The 9,233-nt window shown below is 42.7% G+C and overlaps 1 non-coding gene across 1 annotated transcript; it reads right to left on the reverse strand.

Annotated features, from left to right (window-relative positions):
* Nucleotides 1–8,909: 8,909 nt before the first annotated feature.
* On the reverse strand, nt 8,910–8,983 carry Trnat-ugu. The gene has a single exon. It is a non-coding gene; the product is annotated as a tRNA-Thr (tRNA).
* Nucleotides 8,984–9,233: the final 250 nt, after the last annotated feature.

Genomic DNA, 9,233 nt, shown 5'->3' on the forward strand with positions numbered 1-9,233 from the left:
GCTGCGAAAGGTGGATATTCACTGTACTAGTGCCGACATTGTGCATGCTCTGTTGCCTGTGTCTATGTGCCTGTGGTTCTGTCAGTGTGATCATGTGATGTATCTGACCCCAGGAATGTGTCAATAAAGTTTCCCCTTCCTGGGACAATGAATTCACGGTGTTCTTATTTCAATTTCCAGGAGTGTATTTGTCCAATGAATACCCGTTTATCATCTGCATTTCTCCTTGGTGTAGCAATTGTAATGGCCAGTAGTGTAGTTAAGTGCCAACAACAGGCACGGCTGGTTCATACAAATTTCTATACACTGATGCCCAGCATGCATTACAGAGCTGAGCCATTATTTCTTCCGAAGGACGAGGAGTTTTGGACGCTAATTACATCAAATTGGTCCATATTTTCTCGTAAAATCTCTGTACATTTACCTGGATGCTTCGCCGCTCGTCTAGAGTATGCTGGATTTTTAAATATTTGGCTCCTGTATATGAGTGCACTCTCTCTCATTACAAAGTTTAACAGTTCATGAGAAGTCCCCTATGAAGACCATATGATCGCTTAGTATCACTGAGGGAGTTTGAGCAGTTGGGCGGAACATGGCTGCAATCTACGTCAAAGTATCACATAGGTGAACCCTCTCATCCAAGGATAGTATAAATTTCGCATCACTACGTCAAGGATTTTCGAAAGCCACCACAAGGTAGAGGGGGCGATCTGACAATATTCCCACACCAATGCGTTCGCTATCACTGATATTTAAGGGGAGGTTTATTATCTTTGGCCCGAAAAAGCATGTTCTTTGAGAATTTTTTTCTCGGGATGTGTTATAGATATCAATGTCAAATTTGGTCAAAATGTTTATTGATATTTCTTCTACAAACTGGATTTTTTCGACCGGAAATCTCGAAGAGCAAAGGCGGAAGTGCCGCCGGAACGAGACAAAATTTCGATGTAGACCTCCACGCGCGGTATGTCACAGGTCAGCCGGCTCGTCTGAAATCAAAATTGAGTTGACGTTAGCGAAGTATATAAGATTCTTTAGGAGTTGTACATCGCTTAAGTTATTTGGACCATAGGAAGCAAAATGGCAGTCATTTGAAAAAAACATAGTTTTTTCTCATCGATTTTTCGACTTCGTCGACCAAGTAAAAATATTTATAGTTGATGTATCGGAATAAAAGTGGTACAACTCCTAGACAACTTAGTTAGCTTCGTCGGAAACAAAGAATCATGCCAGTTGGTTCAGTAGATTTGGAGTAACCATACCGCGCGATAAAAAAACGTCATTTCGAGAAAAACGCGTTTGAAGTTTTGACTACATATAAATGCAATATTATGCAACGTACGTTCAATCTGCTGTTCCGGGTCCATAAAGTAGTCCTTCCTCTTCCTTATAGAGGGTGTTCTGCTCGATCTAGGCCATCCTACGCTGCTCCAGAGCCGCTCGTACGGCCGGTGACAAGCGGTTTACGGCCGCTTGTATCCGGTGGTCGTCCGAATGCTTGGCGAACTGCCTCGAATAGAGTCAAAAATGGCTCTGAGCACTATGGGACTTAACAGCTATGGTCATCAGTCCACTAGAACTTAGAACTACTTAAACCTAACTACCCTAAGGACATCACACAACACCCAGTCATCACGAGGCAGAGAAAGTCCCTGACCCCGCCGGGAATCGAACCCAGGAACCCGGGCGCGGGAAGCGAGAACGCTACCGCACGACCACGAGCTGCGGACGAATAGAGTCCCAGGCTGACGTCCATCGTTGTCATGGTCTTCAGAATTGCTGAATTCCATTCGTTGATGCTGCTCACTGCCAGGAAAGTCGCAATCTCCAGTCTTCGCCCCAGAATGCAAATGCTTAGAGGCTAACTTCCAAACACACACGTTCAAACTTTCATTTGAATTTTGTGTGTTTCTTCTCAAGCACCGGTACAATAACTCGTCCTCCGAAAGAAACAACTAGTGCGTGAAAAAGGCCGATTTCAGGCAGGTGCATTTTTTTTTGTTCAACCGCGAATCACAAACATTTCCGTTCCGTATTCGGAAAAACCATTTCAGGGGTGGATTCTAGACACTTTTATGGATCGAAAAATGCAATAAAAAAACGATTTTTCCAACCAAAGGATAGTAAACCTCCCCTTAAACTGAAGGCTGTACTATACTGCATTATTTTCACACAGATGGTTGTGATGGCTTCACCTCACCTGCTAGAAGAAAAAATTGAGACATACATGTACGACCACATCTTTCTTCTTCTACTAACATCACTGCCACCAATACTCACTTGGACGCTGGTTTGTGAAGATCAGAAACGGAGCGAATATGTGTCCAGTGTTCGGGGTGTCCAGTGTTCGGGTTGCATACTTCACAAATCAAGGCGCCGCTGTTACATCAGAGCTTACGGATTTCTTTCGTTGCCGCTGTAGCTCAGCTAGTATGCAAATCTGAGACCCGTTGCGCTGCAATCGCTTCATACTCGTCGACTCGTTCTCTCTCACTGAAACATGCAGAAGTGCAAGGCTAGTCGTGATTTATTGTTAGCACGGGACAGAAGTACACGACATACTGCTGTAAAGTAACAGTGAAAAGGTGAATATCGATTGTTGGGATCAGATGGCCTTTGACGAAAATACGTTTTTCTAAGACCGTGGGGGGTGTAAGGCGAGAATTAATTGATGCAAACTACACAACTGAAAATGTGTTCCATTAAAGGAGGAGTAATATCTGGAATAAGTTTCACGCTGTAGTCCACGCTTCAGACGAAAAACATACTAATTTTGTTAGATGCAGACGAATTAGTTATATTCTTGTTTATTCCATCTCCACCATGAGAAAACATATGCTCTGCGTCAAACAAAAAAAAAAAAGGCACAGAGCGTCACAGTTATATCCCTGCGACAAGAAAGCGCGCTATTTCTTTATACATTTGGTCATGGCAGCTTGCGTTTTTTAGCTAACAGCGAGTTGTGTAGCATATCATTTGTTATTTATTTTAATAAGTAATCACCATTTAGAGACTGCACCTCATCCACATATCATGTTTTTTTGCACTGTCGTTACATACTCTTAACGCCTCCAAAGTGTGTACAGAGTGGTCCATTGATAGTGACCGGGCCAAATATCTCACGAAATAAGCATCAAACGCAAAAAACTATAAAGAACGAAACTCATCTAGCTTGAAGGGGGAAACCAGATGCCGCTATGATCGGTCCGCTAGATAGCGCTGCCATAGGTCAAACGGATATCAACTGCGTATTTTTAAATAGGAGCCCCCATTTTTTATTACATATTCCTGTAGTACGTAAAGAAATATGAATGTTTTAGTTGGACCACTTTTTCGCTTTGTGATAGATGGCGCTGTAATAGTCACAAACGTATAAGTGTGTGGTATCACATAACATTCTGCCAGCGCGGATGGTATTATTTGCTTCGTGATACATTAACCGTGTTAAAATGGACCGTTTACCAAATGCGGAAAAGGTCGATATCGTGTTGATGTGTGGCTATTGTGATCAAAATGCCCAACGGGCGTGTGCTATGTATGCTGCTCGGTATCCTGGACGACATCATCCAAGTGTCCGAACCGTTCGCCCGATAGTTACGTTATTTAAGGAAAAGAGAAAGTGTTCAGCCACATGTAAAACGTCAACCACGACCTGCAACAAATAATGATGCCCAAGTAGGTGTTTTAGCTGCTGTCGCGGCAATCCGCACATCAGTAGCAGACAAATTGCGCGAGAATCGGGAATCTCAAAAACGTCGGTGTTGAGAAAGCTACATCAACATCGATTACACCCGTACCATATTTCTATGCACCAGGAATTGCATGGCGACGACTTTGACCGTTGTGTACAGTTCTGCCACTGGGCACGAGAGAAATTACGGGACGATGACAGATTTTTTGCACGCGTTCTATTTAGCGACGAAGCGTCATTCACCAACAGCGGTAATGTAAACCGGCATAACAAGCACTATTGGGCAACGAAAAATCCACGATGGCTGCGACAAGTGGAACATCACCGACCTTGGCGGGTTAATGTATGGTGCAGCATTATGGGAGGAAGGATAATTGGCCCCCATTTTATCGATGGCAATCTAACTGGTGCAATGTATGCTGATTTCCTACGTAATGTTCTGCCGATTTTACTACAAGATGTTTCACTGCATGACAGAATGGCGATGTACTTCCAACATGATGGATGTCCGGCACATAGCTCGCGTGCGGTTGAAGCGGCATTGAATAACGTATTTCATGACAGGTGGATTAGTCGTCGTAGCACCATACCATGGCCTGCACATTCACCGGATCTGACGTCCCAGGATTTCTTTCTGTGGGGGAAAGTTGAAGGATATTTGCTATCGTGATCCACCGACAACGCCTGACAACATGCGTCAGCGCATTGTCAGTGCATGTGCGAGCATTACGGGAGCTGTTGAGAGGAATGTCGTTACACATATTGCCAAATGCACTGAGGTTGACGGACATCATTTTGAGCATTTATGTGGTATTTACAGGTCATCACGCTATAACAGCAGGCGTTCTCAGAAATGATAAGTTCACAAAGGTACATGTATCACACTGGAACAACCGAAATAAAATCTTCAAACGTACCTACGTTTTGTATTTTAATTTAAAAAACCTACCTGTTACCAACTGTTCGTCTAAAATTGTGAGCCATATGTGTGTGACTATTACAGCGCCATCTCTCATAAAGCGAAAAAAGTCGTCCAAATAAAACATTCATATTTCTTTACGTACTACACGAATATGTAATAAAAATGGGGGCTCCTATTTAAAAAAAACACACAGTTGATATCCGTTTGACCTATGGCAGCGCCATCTAGCGGGCCAACCATAGTGCCATCTGGTTCCCTCCTTCAAGCTAGACAAGTTTTGGTCTTTGTAGTTTTTTCGTTTGACGCTAATTTCGTGAGATATTTGGCCCGGTCACGATCAATGGACCACCCTGTATATGTCAGTGCAATTGTTAGAGATTTTCTGAATAAATATCAAAACAAATTTACAACAGTCTTTGAAAAAGTTTTATCTATGCAAACAGAACAATATTCACTGCTAACTGATCAGTTATTACATTGGTATATAACTTGCTTCTGTCATTTAGACAGGTCAGGAATTTTGTGACGTTTCAACTTGCACGTGACAATGGCTACAAAGCCGAAATGATGACTGAGTGAAACAAATTAATGGTAATTTACAGTTCAGTAGTGGAAACTTCTTTCAAAACGGTTGCAGTTGTGGCGTGAATGCTTCGAGTCCGCGGTGCGGCGAAACAAGCGCTGTATCATTGTGAGAGATACAGAGGCAGGGGAGTGTACCGGGACTCAGCCCAGGTCACTGCTGTCAGCTCCACGTCCTCATAACACGCCTCTGCTTTGCATGCTAAGGCTTGCACCATAATGTAGGCGTGAAATTATAAACTAAAATAACGTTTCCAAACTTTATCAGTGTATTAATGTTAAAATTGTTAAATCTCAGACTGATCAAATGAATAAGTTCTGCTAAATATATTAACAAAAAATAATTGGCGCTAAATAATGAAGCTAGAAAGCCAAAAATTTTTCAGAGTGCCCAAATGTATGTCAAACTGAAAAGTTTGAAGTCTGAACATGATCGGTGCAACATTTTGATAAAAATTGGCGTTTTTACGGATAATTGAAGGCGCTAAATACTGGACTGTGAAAGATGAAAATTCGTATGTAGTGTCAGTTGTATGTAAAAACATTAACTATGTGACTCCATTTTCAAATTATTTACTAAAAACTAAATTTGGAACGAAATCCTCCCTAATTATGATCTGTATTTGTTATAGAAAGTTCTAATAACAGCACTCGATTTTATTGATGAAATAATGCCGCTGTAACAAGTTTAAAAACTTAAGTGCAAATAACAATCATTACAAGGAATCTTAACTGGCCTTTCTGAGGACATGTTCTACTTTCGGTTCCGTTCTAAAAATTCTACCTGGCAAAGTTTAATTGCAGTCGAGCTAAAGCTTTTTCAGTAAGTAAAGCCAGCTTAACTTTAATTATATAAAAATTATGGAGGTTTTAAATTGTTACGCAAAAGATATATTAATTAATACGTGTCCGAGAAAGGGGCTGTTACCTGTCCCTGGAGCGATTGACACCAGATGCTCCGTTCGGCGGTCCGCTGTGCCTATGTATAAATACAGCCAGTGAGGCGTAAGAAGAGACTCTTCTCACCGAGATATCAATCTGTCTGCGTCAGTCAAACGCCTGTGAGCGCTGTGCCTCGGACGACGTTACAGCCAGGCAGTTACCCAAAAGTGTTATTGTTGAAAGTAGGAAGTGAACTCACTGTGGTGTGCGTACTGTAAGACCTTCGGTACACACACACCATCAGATTATTTGACTTGTCGCTCAAACGAAGTAGGCGAGTGTCAGCAATATGTCTCATGGTCTTATCGTGGCGTCTTTATCTTCTGCCGTTAGGTCAGACGATAGAAATGCCACTTGCACGCTTAGAGTAGCAGATTGACGGTGACCAACTTTAAACAGAACTTGATTAATTTTCACACACATTTATTAAAATAAACAAAAGCATAGATATTGCGTAACTTGATTCTGGATGCTGTTTACAACTGACAATCTGAAGTTCCTTTGGCCTTGGTACGTTAATCTTATTCTCAAATATCTCTGATACTTGACAAAAGTGTCTATACATTTATCTTCATGGCTGTGTATAGAAATATGGTAAGCTTATTAGGCGCAGACTGAAACTTGACTATAGACTGGTACAGACTGGTGCAGACGACTGCTAATCGGAGGTCTGTACACTCGTTATAGTACCTCGCGCATTGAAGTATTGTGATCCACGAGGAGAACAGGTTCTACGTTAGCAGCAATCTCATTGGCTGCGTTACATATTAATACGCGGATTGGCGGAAGCAGAATTTGGTCCGTCTCAAAGGCGGCGCCATCTCGTAGTGCGAAGACGGACGAGCGCTGCGCCTGCGCTGTTGTGCTTAGCGGGGCGCGCTCTATTGGGAAAGTGGTGTACGCGCTGACTACGCAGAACTATGTACACAACACTCACGAGGACTGTACACCATCCCGGATTGCTTAGATTTCATGGAACTAACTGTTTTTGTGCCGCCCTTAAAGTTGACATAACTGCGTGGCAAAAGCCGATTAATTAACTTTGATGACTAGAAGCCAGAGCGATAGACCATTTTACTTAAAACTTCCCATAGAGGTCGCCTGCGAGCTGCTAATAGTGCTGTTTCCGATAGGGACATAATTATTATCAGAAAAATTATTACGTTTGTGTGTGTGACTTTTACTGAATATATTAATCAGTTACAACTCAAAACTCTTATTTATAGTCATAGTTCCTAATCCCGCTGAGTAAATAGCAATTAGCAACATTTTCTTTCAGCGAGTACGAAGAGTAATGTGGACTTGCAGACTGTAAATTATGGTCAGTATGTTCTCCATCGCTTTCTGGCATATTGCAAAAATAGTTTCCAGGCTGTTGTAAACGGCGAAGAAGATTTATAAAATTTACCTGCCGCACCATGGCGGTTATACCTACGAACTCGTGTACTCGCTCTCCCTTCTAACAAGGGAACCTCCCCATCGCACCCCCCTCAGATTTAGTTATAAGTTGGCACAGTGGATAGGCCTTGATAAACTGAACACAGATCAACTGAGAAAACAGGAAGAAGTTGTGTGGAACTGTGAAAAAATAAGCAAAATATACAAACTGAGTAGTGCATGGGCCACATAAGCAACATCAAGAATAACGTAGGCTCAGACGCTCCGTAGTCCCGTGGTAGCGTGAGCAGCTGTGGCAGGAGACGTCCTTGGTTCAAGTCTTCTCTCGAGTGAAAATTTTACTTTCTTTATTTTTGCATAGTTATTATCTGTCCGTTCGTTCATTGACGTCTCTGTTCACTGTAATAAGTTTAGTGTCTGTGTTTTGCGACCGCATCGCAAAACCGTGCGATTAGTAGACGAAAGGAAGTGCCTCTCCAATGGGAACCGAAAATATTTGATCGCAAGGTCATAGGTCAACCGATTCCTCCACAGGAAAACACATCTGATGTATTCTATACGACACTGGTGACGGCATGTGCGTCACATGACAGGAATATGATGTCGACCCACCTAACTTGTACACTTGGCGAATGGGTAAAAAGATTCTTCTACCTTGCCCGATTTAGGTTTTCTTGTGGATGCGATAATCGCTCCCAAAAAAGTGATGAAAACATAAGAGTTTGTCACATAAACTGAAAATAAAAAATTAAACTTTTCACTCAACGGAAGATTCGAACCAAGGACCTTTCGTTCCGCAGCTGCTCACGTTACCACGAGACCACGGCACTGCTGCGTTCTTAGTGTCCTTGATGTTGCATATCTTCGTATGAACTACTCAGTTTGTATATTTTTGCTTATTTTTTCACAGTTCCACACAACTGCTTCCTGTTTTCTCAATTGATCTGTGTTCAGTTTTTCTAGGCCTATCCACTGTGCCAACTTATAACTAAATCTGAGGGGGGCGCGATGGGGAGGTTCCCTTGTAAGCAAGTCGAGTCTGCTCGTACCCAACGACAGGCTCAGGTGACGACTGGGCTGCGCCAGAGACTCTCGAGTAGGGGTATCCTATGTGGGCACATGGAGACGTCGAGTTCGGAGATGAAGTCACTGTGTCGAAATTATTCTTTCAATTATCACTCAACAGCCGAGGAACATCAACAATGGAAAAGATTGTAACAATTTACATTCATATTTACTAAGATGGTATCTGTTCTTTTGGACATGTCCGAAAGAACAGATACCATCGGTGACCAAGCAGCTCATTAGAATGAAATGAACACCCTTAGCTGCTTACAGGCGTTGACATACGTCAACGGAGACAGATGAAAAGTGTGCCCCGACCGGGGCTCGAACCCGGGATCTCCTGCTTACATGGCAGACGCTCTATCCATCTGAGCCACCGAGGACACAGAGGATGGCGCGACTGCAGGGATTTATCTCTGGCACGCCTTCCATGAAACCCACATTCTCAACGTATTGTCCCGCACTACATTCGTAGTGCCCCCGCCCATTATACTCATTACTCACGGCGCATTGCCGATTCCCGTAAGAGTTTGGGCACTGTTTGTGCATTCGCACAGAAGAAGAGGATGGTTGAAACGTCCCCTTAGAAAAATTTCTGAATTACTGTGCTGATAAACCTCTTACATTATTTGC

The sequence above is a fragment of the Schistocerca piceifrons genome, chromosome X (genome assembly GCF_021461385.2).
Source record: "Schistocerca piceifrons isolate TAMUIC-IGC-003096 chromosome X, iqSchPice1.1, whole genome shotgun sequence".
NCBI classification, from domain to species: domain Eukaryota; kingdom Metazoa; phylum Arthropoda; class Insecta; order Orthoptera; family Acrididae; genus Schistocerca; species Schistocerca piceifrons.